Below are 12709 nucleotides of genomic sequence, written 5' to 3'. Positions count from 1 at the left end.
GACTTAGATGAAGATCAGATCACATTTTATGACAAATTAATGCAGGAAACCATAAAATTCCAAAAGGTTCACATACTTTTTCTTGCCACTGTAGATACAGTATGTGCAACTGCAGCAGGTGAGCACATTATACAACAAAGTATTTAAAACGGGATTTTTTTCAGGGCCCAGTGCTGCTGTGGTCAATGTTTTTATAATAACTCAGCAAATGATTGTATCATGTTTGTTTGGGCCCAGCGGTTTTAAGATCTTCAAACTTAAATCAGCTTTCTCAAAATTGTGTCTACAAAAACACTGGAGATGCAGCCTTTTCCAATTTTACTCCCAAATTATGGAATAGCCTACGAGTGGAAATAAAACAGATGACGTCATTAGCGTCTTTTAAAAAACAGCAGAAAACATATATCTTTCAGTGACTTGTAATTAGTGTGTGTATTCTGTTATACTCTTTTCATTCTTTGGTTTTGTTTTATTTCTTTATTATTACTATCTTCTTTATTATTGACTGTCATATTCCATGTGATGTATTGTGAGCTTCTTTGTTTAACTTATTTACATGGGAACCACTTTGAGCTACTTTATTGTGTGAATGAACAAATGAATGAATGTGAACGGGGTTCAAAGTGGCCCAAAAAAATCTGTTACTGCATGACTAACTGTCAAATCCACTACTATTTATGGTAACAAATCAGTCTCCATGCCGTGAACATGGGAACTGTGGGGCAGTTGCCCAGTTTGCCCAGTTATCTATCCATTCTCATGAAGAGGAGCAGACAAAAGTACTAGTTCAGAAGAACTGGGCTGGGGGAGAACAGTTCTTCCAGTACCAACAATTAAAATCCATAATTAAATCAAAGATGAACCAACAGCCCACTGCAACCTTCCAACTAAACTGAAGAGAAAATGAAAATGACCAGTTCCAGGAAAATAATAACTTTGTATCAAATACAGAGACAACAATAACAGTACCAAAAACTAAATGGGAAAAGGATGTGGCTCTCTCCCCCAGCCCTGACTTCTGGACTGAAACCTGAAACAATATCTTTTCTATGACTAGTAATACAAATGTATACAAGACAGTACAAGACCATTCACAGAACTCACGCCACACAAGATGTGTGTTTAAAATGGGTTTACGTGATACTGACACATGCTCCCATTGCACCTTGGGCAGCACTGACTTCCACTGGGACCAGTTCACTCCCTCTGGATACTGGTCGCAGAGAAACTCTCCGTTGTGTGGAGCTGACGAATCTCTACATCCCAACCACTCTGCTTGCTCAGTGACAGTCTCCCACTTAAATATAAAAGTCCACTCCTTGATTTTGTGGCCAAGAAAACAATCCTTCTAAACTGGAAATCTAAAAAAAAATCACTGTACATCAATCAGTGGATCAACCTTCTCTTAGAATACATCACATTGTGATTATATCACACCTGCCAATCACAACCAATCTTTCATTTATTAGTATTACCACCTTTTAAGATTATCAATGTGATTATAGTCATTATATTACATTTATATATTCTTTACATGTACTCCACCTGCCGTCCACTACCAACTGCTGCTATGACCCACTGCTATACTGTAACACTATTATATTCTTATTATTAATGTTATCATTGTGATTACTGCATTTATCTATTTATTTTTATATTATTAACTTTGCCTTCTTTGGAACCTCTCACCAGTGAACAAGACGACACGCCGCCCTGTCCCTGGCAGCCTTGGGGGGTGCAGATCTGGGTCCCTCTGGGGAAGCCTCCAGACTGAAGGACACGGTCTGGGATAAGCATGGGTGAGGAAGGCCGGGCCACTGTTTCCCTGCTCTCAAATACACACAACCCCACTACTGAACAGGCTCCCTACAGATCACACGTAAAACTCACCGTACCATTTGTACCCCTGTGCTCTTTTGTAAAAGGCTTGTGTCCATGATTCTGTCTTCCATATCCTGCGAGTGATTGCAGCATCTTGTAAAAGAGCTTAACAAAGTGAAAACATGCTGGATCAGTTCAGATCAAACATGACACTGCAGCTGTATCAGTGGTCACACAAACAAATATTCCTGGAATTTCCTCATAAATCACAAACAGAACATGTGTTTTAGTTAATCACACAACAGGTCCTGGCCCTACGCTGAAGTAAAGTGAACTAAAGTTTTGACAGGAGTGATCTGCCCAGCAAATATCAGGACAAGCCAAACAAACTTTATTTTACTCCAAATGTCATTTTGGTCGACAGCCAGCTCTGATGAACTCTGATTAATAATTAGTTGAGCTGGCCAGACATTCCCACCATGTGAGCACTGTATGTGCAGCCGAGAGATTCTTGTGTTCTCTGCAGCCACCCGAGGCAGCCTGGCTCAAACTGCACTGCAAACATCCTTCACTACACATTACATACTGTGTCTGTTGAGCTTTGAAAGCTGGTGATATCGATACACAGCTACAAATGGCAGCTGCCTCAGACACTGGGTGCTTTTAGGATAATGTATGGAGATAGTGACTGAGGGAGTGAGTCACTGCACTGTGAGCGCTTATCTGTGTGTGATGCCTGGCTGCTTCCCTGCCTGTCTGTATAGTTGGCCGAAGCGGACGCTTGGAGCAGCCTCATCTCCCCCAACTATAATCACCAGCAAACCTAAAACTGTTACGGTCCATATCGTGCCTGGATCTGTCATTTGGAATCAACCCCATCATCCACTCAAACAGCTTGTCTGTCTGAAATAATTACAAAACCAAATCCCCAGAGTGGTCCACTTTAAAATGCACCCTTCTTCCTCTATTGGTATCTTCCCCAAACCCGTCTGTACTGTGTGTTTCCTCTTCCATCGTTTCCTCGTTTATCCCCAAGACAGATCGATCATTTATACCCCCCCAAACGCAGTGTGACACCTACAGTATGTTGGCAGCAGAGCTCCACAAAATACAAGTCATTCATTCTGAAATACCCATAACATTTCAGTTTGATTAAAGTAAACAGCTTCACATAATAACTATCGTAGGAAAGCTGCAGTAAGGCCAGGCTCCATCCAGTCAACCGCCAGCAAGAAGCTCAGTTTTTCCATTTGATGAGATGAAGGGTTTATTTGGAATGCAGAGCCACCTTATCTCTGTTAAAATGCATTCAGATACATTTGACTTTGAGGAATAGGATGCAGTCTGGGACAAGAAACCGAGTGAGGTCATGGGTAATGTTTCCGATATATCAAGCCTGAGTCCAGGATCTCAGTTCTGTCATCTGAAAGCACTTGCCCTGACATCAGTGACTGTAATCTCCTGTGTGTTCAGAGCTCAGTGGAGTAGGGGAAACTGAACATGTGGTAAAACGGTAGAAAACAGAGACTACTCTGTTCCTGCTTCAAGAGATATTCTGCTCTAACAAGAAAGAGTTCTGCTCTGCATGGAGAAGAGGGAACTAGCGATTACAACCTTGAAAGGTTTGAAGTGTACCCAAAACAAGTATTGGTGGGTTTACTATCTGAGGGGAGGTGTGGAGTGGTAGGTGTGGACAGGTCATAACCGACCAAGACCCTGGATCAACAGGGGCAAAAGTCAATGGGGGCTTTAAAAAAGTTTTTTTTAAATGTGTTCTTCGCTCTTTTTCCAGCGGCCCCATTTTAAAACAATAATCCTGAAGCTAAAGCTGTACGGCCAGCCTGAGTGCCAGTGTTCCAGTTAAGTGGCACTGCTACATCAGTCAGGACTGTCTGGCCATTGGCTCAGCTTCTTCTGAAACAAATAACAACTTTAACAATTTGGAGCAACAACCTCAAAATTTAAAGCATTCACATTTCCTCTCTAACTGACCAATATGGAAATCCCAGTATTCTGAAACTAAGTAGATAGCAAAAGCTGGAGGCCCACAGGCAAATGAAATGATTAAATAGAGTCCATTATATGTAACTACACACATATTAAGAGCAAGACCTATCTCTGGATCTGCAGATAGTGCTTATTAAGATATATCATATGTCATAGAGCAAAACAAATGTTGTACATTCCGCTTCATTTGTGTAGATGCAGCTTTTTTAGCAGCACCGAGGGCCCAGAAACTGCAAAAAGATGCAGTCTGGGTTAAGAGTATCTGGGGAGTCAAACCACACGACCACAACACAATCCCTCCTCACACAGCACAGGCCCTCTGGTTTGGAGCTTTAGGACTTTGGGAGTTATGAGGTGGTGATTCCAAGCTTAGGAAGTGCAGATGTTGTGATGTCTCTGTTAGAGGCTACAGTAAGAAAGAAAAAGCAATCTGGAGACTATCTGTGGCTCTGGGCATTTGTAATAATTGTTCTCACCAGTTTCTGGAAACCTACAAACTACATTATCAACCAATTCATTTACAAAAATGGCAATAATGAAATGAGCCCGAATAGACAGCCCCAGTGTCAATGAAAATGCTCCAGCAGACTGAAGCTTTGTTCACAAGATCTGAGGTGTGAAAAAAGACATAATGAAGCTTTTTGTTCAAGAGGTAAAAGTGAGACAGTGACATTTTCTGAAAATCTGTTATGAAAAATGACACCATGAATCCTCCCAACTGTTCGAACCATATGCTGTGTACAACAGAATTTCTCAGTGCATATTACCACTTTTTGTTCTTACCAGTGGGGTGCATGTATAAATATCCCCTGCCCACCTTACTTATGGGTTTTTGTTCTCACACATGCAAACCTGCACACACACGTACACGCAGCATAAAGGGGCTGTGTGGCGCGGTATTCTTGTGGCCATGGAGCTGCTGCTCTGGGGCTCTAAACATTGCTGGGGATGTGTCAGCACATGGGCCGGGTGGAGGAGCCAGGTCTTCAGAGGGATCCTCCGCTTTATCACTCAGGCCAGCTGGCAGCTGAGTGCACAGTTGTCCGGGGACACAGTCTGTCTGCAGCAGCGAGGGGCAGCTCAGTTATAGAGCCCCCGCTGCCATGCATAAAGAACAGGTGCATCAGGGGATGCCAGAGGAGGGGAATGAGGGAGAAATGACAGGTAGAGTGGAGGAAATGTCATTTTTGAGCCGTCAGGAATATATTTTTCCTGCCTCTCTTCTTCTTTCCAACTATATCATCACACTCTTTTTTTGATTTGCTCCCCTGCTGCACCGTGCAGTTTACGTCACATTTTGCTATTCACCACCCCCTCCACCCCAACCTCACCTCCCTCCATTGTTTCACCAGCTTTTAATAAACTAAAGGGCAGATTCCTGACTGGAGGGAGGTGGGGGGCACAGACCCACAGACCTGTTCTCCAACCACATGCGCACACACACACACACACAGTTGGCATGCAGAGTGCCAAGCTCTGTGTACTGTGTACTGACGCCAGCTCCTGAAACACACACGCAAACTTACTGTTCCTTTCTCTGTCACACACACACTCACCCCCTCGTACCCTCCCCTTGCGCCACGCTCCTAAAAGCTAAGCTCCTCACTAAATATATCCTCCCCCCAGTAAAGATAAGACAAACAGTGTAGATTTGAGAGCAGTGTACAGACAAAGACAGGCAGCCATGTGAGCTGGAGCTAAGCTTGTGTTAGCCTTACAGTTCAGGCTTCTCAGAAACAGCGAAGAGACAGAGAGGGAAAGCAAAGGACTGTCAGATGTCTGTTTCTTTCTGGCTATTGTTCAGTGTATCATAGCCCGGTCAAAGCGTGCTGTTAAAGTTGCTGTGACAAAGCCAGAATTCCTTGTCTTGCTGGGTCAACACACATACACCTCCTCTGCTCTCTCAGTCCCTGTCAGTGAAAGGAAAAAACACTGGGAATGTAGCCAGCTGCAGGCAAAAAGCATTGCATGAAACTAGATCAAGCCTCCATTCAGCTCCAAACCTAAGGCGCTCTTGAAAACAGCAAGTGAAGGAGTCATAGGCGTGTTTGTTTTATCGTGCTTGACCAGGTTCCTTCGGGCAGCAGAGATCTGTCACACTTGTGTGGCAGGGCGGCATTAAGGATCTTCTCTATGGCCTGCGGTTCGTGCAATACATCCATTTGTCAGAAGCAATGAGACATTGTGAACGGCCTATCGCTGCTTCAACACTGTCCAAATAAATACAGTCACAATAGGCCCCTGTTTGCATGCATGTGTGAGAATATGAAACATGAGAGCTCCCACACAAAACCAACCGTGCACAGCTGTGCCAGAGCATTGCTGTCTATCTGCACCTGGCTGAATGTGCCGTGTTTCAAACACACCTCCTTCTCCTCTCCCTCACCTTTCTCTTCTCGACACAGTTCAAAATTGATGTTTAGTTCTGGATGAGGAAGCAGACTCAATGAAAACACACTGATATTTGCTCACTGAACAAACTGTTTCTCCTCTAGTGTCACTAGAAGTGGAGAGGGATGTCTGGAGGGATGCTTGCATCACACAGTCTCATTTTCTTTTTCCTCTCTGTCACTCTCACCTCCTCCAGCCCTCTCTTTCTCCCCCTCTCACACATCTCAGTTTCATTCTGTTTCTCCTATTTATTGTATCCTTCTTTGGGATTGCTGAAGGGTTCACTGTTTCTCTCTTTGTCTCAGATGTTTTTTCTCCTGCGTAGGCTTCTTCTGCTCTGATCTCATTTTGCCCTCATCTTTTGTAGTAATTTCTTTTTTCATTTAAACACCTTCTGCCTCGCTCTCTCACATGCACGCTTCTCCTTCTCAGTTAGATGGAAGTGGTAGCTTGTCTCCTCCTCCTACCTACCACAGAGTCTATCATATCTGTCATCATTTCCTTCTAGCATAAGCCAGCAGCCTCAAGGTTCAGTGAGTCAATTCCAAGTCAAGTCACTCACGGCCATAAACTCACACACCATAGATACCCAAAGTTATTCACACCACTATTAACCTCATTCTCCAACACACACACTCCCTACATGCTCTGAGAGCTCCGCTATCCATCCAGCTTCGCTGTCAGTTGATTAGCAAATCAACCAGCGCCAACACAAACATGTTTCCTCCGATTACACATCATGTCACATTGCGTCCTAATCATAACCACTTGCAGTTTCTGGACTTATGCAGAGCAGAACATACCTTCAACAAAAGAGGAATGTGCACCTGAGCTTAGTGATGTGCACAAGAGAAATAGTGAGCAGAAGTTTAACTCTGTGCATATGGCTATGTATCATGCATCACTTTTTCTCACACCTGTAAAGGACTTACAGCGTCTTTAAAGACCATGTTTTGATAGACTGTATCTTCAGCAGTTAGGCACCCAGGCTGGTGGTCTTACCTTCAGACCCGCCAGCAGAAAGACAGCAGAGGTGTCCAGAGTGAGGCTGAGATCCTGCCTGCAGCACCAGCTGGCTCCTCTCTCCTCCTGTTTCTACCTCTCTCACATACACTGATTGTCTGAGCACAATTCTCTCCTCCCTCTGTCTCACTGTCTCTCTCGCCACCTCTCTCTCTCTCCTCTGTGTCCCACAGTCACACTCACTCACATTTTCTTGAACAGGGAAATCACCAGAAAGAGGGAGCAGCCTGGATGCTCTGCCTGTGTGGACCGTCGTCACATGTGGATCGTGACATAGCAATCGTATATCATACGTCCTCTCTCTCTCACACAGACACACCAGCCGAGGCACCGACATGCTCCACAGTGGCAAATGGGAATTCCAGCCCTGGACAGCTCTGCTGGTCCCATCAGACCAAAAGAGCTGACCAAAAGCTGCAGCCTGTTTTACGAGGTCAGGGTTATAAAACTGTTAGTAGATTTAGTTTATTTAAAAACAACTGGTCCCTGTGGTCGTCCTCTTCACACACTTTCCCCTCCCATGGCATGAGGGCAGGGGGTGTAGTGGTGGGGTGGCTGAGGGGGAGTAAGGTTGGAAGGTTAAAAGTTAAATAACTCACCTTAGTGACGTTCCCCTGATGGGAACCTCGGTGTTGTATGTACAGTTGGGACTGTGATTCTGGGATATGCTGCACCTGCAGCCACAGTCACATATCTGTTAACCTGTCATCAAGAAAAGGAAAAAAAAACAAACAGCAGAAAGCATGTTCAACATCACTTGTCATAAAAGTTTTGCCAGTGTTCAAAATTATAACCAAACGAGAAGCTAACACTGTATATGAATTTAGATTTAAGTGTATTAATCACTCCATTTTTAAAAATATACAGGACCTAGTGGGTCAGTGGTTATTCCGAGTCATCTGGTGGATATTTTATTTTGGATTATTTGTCTTCATCTGTAAACAATTATATGACTGTGCAGTGCCTGTATGTTTGGGAATGATGAAAACAGCAGTAGAGCTCAGCATAGAGGAGCTCCAAACTCTAACAACCTCATCCATCATTCTCACATAACTCAGCATGAAGACAGACGTCCCGAAGATATCACAGGTACAAACTATGATGAATGGAACACTAATAATGAGGGCGGCATCAGGGTTACCCTGAGACAGGACCTGTCCCAGGCTTTGCACACAACCACTGCCAGATTATTGCATTATCCATCAGTTGCTTTTGTCCTCTCTTATCTCTGGACTGTTTGAAGTTTTGGTGGTTTATTAAACAGTTTAGTTTCCAAAGTGAGCAGCATGATGTCAAAAACTGACACTGAAAGCAGACGTATAATATTCTAATTGAGGTATGTAAAAGCGCAAAGTCACATCATCTAGTGCCTAAGTACAGAGGCTGTGATTAAATAAGGGTAGTCAAACAGTGTGGGAATAACTGTGTGTGCTTTGCCAGAACAGGTGAAAAAACCAACATGAGCTGTGTGAGGCTGACAGCATATGTTCAGATACTCATACAAACACATCCTGGTATGCTGAGTCAAAACTCTCGGGGGAACTAAGGGGAGCAAGCTGCACTGCACTAAGGAGGGCTTAGTGGGTCAAAAGTTTAAGAAGCACAATTACCTGAAAGACCTTGGATGATCCCCAAATTTCTCACCTTCTGTTCCCTCACACATGCATACACACACTTTCGACAGAGTCGATTTACAGCCAGCAGCGGGAGAGGGTGAAAACTTAGACAGCACCAACAGGCTCCTAGAGAGAAAAAGAGCAAGAGACTCACGTAAGCACCGTTTTTGTTTTGATTACACTTTCAGGCACTGTAAATGATCACCACTGCGAAGAGTGTCAAATTAAATGGCCATAACTCACCTGGAAGGAGTCTGACCGCCTCTCCTTGGCTTACTGAGCGTATGTCCACACGAGAGGTGTTGACAAGGAGTAAATGGCTTCAGATAATGGATCATAATATCACATAAAGAAGATGATCGTCCAAGCCAAATGTGAATCCCATATGCAGAAAAAAGAGGGTGGGGTGGGAAGCAGAGAGCGGAGGAAACAGCTAGAAGACTATAGTGAATAAAAGCAGGACATACAGTGAGATGACATCTTGTAGAAATGCTTTCACCTTCTGTAGCAATAATCTGGAATAAAAATAAAAGTAATGTGGTCCCTCTGTGACAGCTATTGACAGGTAACTTGGTTTTTAAGATGATGGCAGCCTCTCTAACTCTCTCCACTGTTCATCTAAATTTCAAGCTTGAAACAAGTCCATCTGGGTGACATTTTGGACAGTTCCCCTGTGGCAGGCAGGCTGCACCCTTGTTACATGAGGGTATAGGCCAATAAGAGTGTGATGTGGCAGTGGTCCCAGTCTGGATCAAGCCCTGCCTTGGCTGTAGGCAGTCCAACATGCTGTCCCCAAGAGCACCAACTGCTGAGCTGTGACTGGACCTGACATGGGTCATCTTCTCATCAGGACAGGATTAGCAGGGCAGGCTCTCATCACAGCTCGACACACCTGAGTCACATACTCTCTCGCCTAAGGGCACAGTGTCCAAACACCAACTTGTTCTGTTCTACAAGAATTTGATACAACAGTTAAACTTTGTTCCCTACCTGAAGAGTTAAATCTCTCTGTGTCAGCTCTCTGTTCTTTCCTTCGGTGCAGGAAAGCAAATTTCATGTTGGTCTATATTATCCGTGAGGGGCACAAAGATGTCGGCTGATAGATGGTGCATATTCAGTCTTCAGTTGGAAGATTGATTTCCAGTCTAATTTTAAGCTACATGAAAAACACTGATGGGGGTTGTAATTGACAGAGATTTATGTGAACCGGAATGCAACAGAAAAACAGGCGTCTTTGCCTCAAAAATGGTCTCAAAGTCCCATTGTTGTAATTTACAGCTGGGGTAGAATAACTTTCTCTTTTCTTGAGCAGATAAAGTAATGTCACAGCAGCTGCCAAAAACAACTGATGTGTAATGAGCGTACCAGGTCTGGTTTTGGAGTTCAGGGGGAAATGTAATTCACCGGTACAAGCGCTCAGAATCACCGGCATCAAAGAGAAACAGTACTTTTTAGAAGGCAATGAGGACACAGTGAGTGCAAACCACAGTGCAGCTAATGATCTTAACACTCACTCTCATACAAATACACACAGTTATATCCATGTTATCCCAGGAATGAGAACAACAGTCCTGGGTGGGGAGGGTTCATGCAGAAAGGAATAAAAGAGAAAAAGTGAAAAATTCTGAGAAAGAGATAGAGGGAGATAAGGAACAATGAGAGGGCTGCTAAGTGTTTCCCCATGTGCACCTGGGGCAGTGGCTGACCCTGTGAAGTGGAGTCTAAGCCTGAGCCTTCTCTCCCCCACCCCTCTTTCTGTGCCAATGCCCATAGGCATTGAGGAATTACTGGAATGAGGAAGACATGCCAAAAACAGTAGAACTCTCTTCATCTCTATAGAAGTGCCGTCACAGAGGGCCTTGAGTGTGGCCCAGACCAAGAACACTTAGCATGATGCTCCATGTTTTCTATAGGCCTCCTGGAACAGCGGTGAGGAGCCAAATGGTAGGCAGACATCAAATTTTGCCAATATACTATTTAAGAACTTGTGTCTACACTGCCTGCACGACTTCAGTTTGTTTTCTAGTTGTAAGGTTTAAGGAACAACGCATAACCCAAATGGAAACAAACGTGTCACCTATCAAACAAAATTCAAGTTTGGAACCAGCTTTCGCTCCCAAACTGACTCACAGGCTTTCATCAAAAATACTAGACAACTAAGTCTAGGTAATAATGTTTTCTGTTGTTACTGAATGTTTATTTCCATGAGAAATGTCTTGAAAAAGCCTTCTATTTTTTAGTATCAGATAAGAAAGGCTACGCTAGTGGCATGGCTCTAACGATAGCAACGTCAGCCTGTCAAACTTTTAGCCCAGACTGAAATATCTTAAGAGCTACTGGAAATTCGGTAGAGATGTTCATGGCTCCCAGAAGATGAACCTCGGTTAATCTGATGAGCCCCCGATGTTTCCTGTAGCAGCACCATGAGGTTGGCATTTTGTGACAACCGCTGAATGATAGCCATGTTTTAAAATTTATTTTCTAATAAATGTTTATGGGTCTCAGACAAATTATGACTTATCATCTAGTGCCACCACCATGTAAACATTTAAATGTGTCTGATATTTTGGTTTATGATCAAATACCTACAAACTGATCAGCCTATGCTGTGCTTTTTAAAATGATCAATGACCTTTCAATTTTGTTATCTATTTTTATAAATTACTTAGGTAAGGATATTCAAGCAAAAAGATACCTTTATGCTGATGACACTATTATTTATAGACATTCTTCCTCTGGAGCATGGGTGATCCAAGAGCTTCAGATGGCATTTGAGTCTTTATAAATGACTCTGCTAAGTTTAAAATAGGTTTTAAATGCCCAAAATCAAAGATCAAGTTCCTCTCAAAAGCACATCCACAGTTGGTTGATAACTTTAACATTCTCTCAAAATCTATTTAAAGAGTGTCCTCCTACAAGTACCTGAGGATATGCATAGATGATCAGCTTTTTTCAATGTGTATATTGCTAATCTAGTTGGGAAGGAGATATGCAGCTGTTTCTATTGAGAGTCCATTGTTTTTATCTTATGAATGGAATTTTTGTAAATTTGTGTTGCATGTGTTGAATTTTACTATGTTGTAAGTTAGTATGGCTGCAATGTTGACCAGGTCTCCCTTGAAAAAGAGATCTTGATCTCAGTGGGACATCTTGGAAAAATAAATGTTAAATAAATAAAAATAAAATGTTAACATTCTAACATGCAAATATGGTACACATTATATACCTGTTAAACATTAGCATGTTAGTATTGTAGCATATATTCTCTCTGCATTATATTGTGTTCTTGTTATATTTTTATTTGCTCCCTTCACCTGCTGCTTTAAAATGCCTTAGATTTGGGATTTTAATGCCTATTTAGATTTGTGTTATTGCTCATCTACCTTATATTTCACTTGTATTATGTGACTTTCATGTGGAGAGCAAAGTAAGAATTTCATTGTACAGGGAAACACGTTTCCTAACTGTGCATATGACAAATAAACAATTTGACCTTTGACCTTTGTTGCTGTAGGCATATTAGCATGCTGATGTTAGTATTTAGCTCAAAGCACCACTGCGCCTACATAACAGCCTCACAGGGCTGCTAGTGTGGTTTCATTTACAGTTACCTACAACTCAACTTCATTTTTGAAGGTGGAAATACAGAGAATATACATGTACTCAAAAACAATCTGAACTTAGCTTTTTAATAGCATTAAAATCAGTTGAAGGATAAAAATAAAAACATGAGACTTGCACCATGATATCAATTACTATGAGCTTTTTTCTGAGGGAAGTGCAGGGCCAAAAACTGTTGCTTTGGGGGAACAGTTCTGAGAAATACAACATGTAAACACAGGTGCTCTGTA

The 12709-nt window shown here is 42.7% G+C and overlaps 1 protein-coding gene across 3 annotated transcripts in view; it reads right to left on the bottom strand.

Annotated features, from left to right (window-relative positions):
- ndp (norrin cystine knot growth factor NDP) overlaps positions 1–12282 on the bottom strand; it is a 22009-nt gene extending 9727 nt beyond the window's left edge. For 2 of the 3 annotated variants that reach the window (XR_002273705.1, XM_020586975.1), the window contains exons 1-3: positions 9102–12282; positions 8853–8984; positions 7842–7944 (exon numbers count right to left, since the gene is read on the bottom strand). The gene's annotated coding sequence lies outside the window, so the exon portion shown is untranslated. Of the gene's footprint in view, positions 1–7221; positions 7312–7841; positions 7945–8852; positions 8985–9101 lie in introns of those variants that run through there. The other variant, XM_020586976.1, reaches the window with a different exon arrangement.
- Between the last annotated feature and the right edge of the window lie 427 nt (positions 12283–12709).

The sequence above is a fragment of the Monopterus albus genome, unplaced genomic scaffold (assembly GCF_001952655.1).
Source record: "Monopterus albus unplaced genomic scaffold, M_albus_1.0 scaffold432.1, whole genome shotgun sequence".
NCBI classification, from domain to species: Eukaryota; Metazoa; Chordata; class Actinopteri; order Synbranchiformes; family Synbranchidae; genus Monopterus; species Monopterus albus.
Note: the sequence above shows the minus strand (reverse complement) of the source record. Positions and strands in the feature narration are given on the sequence as shown.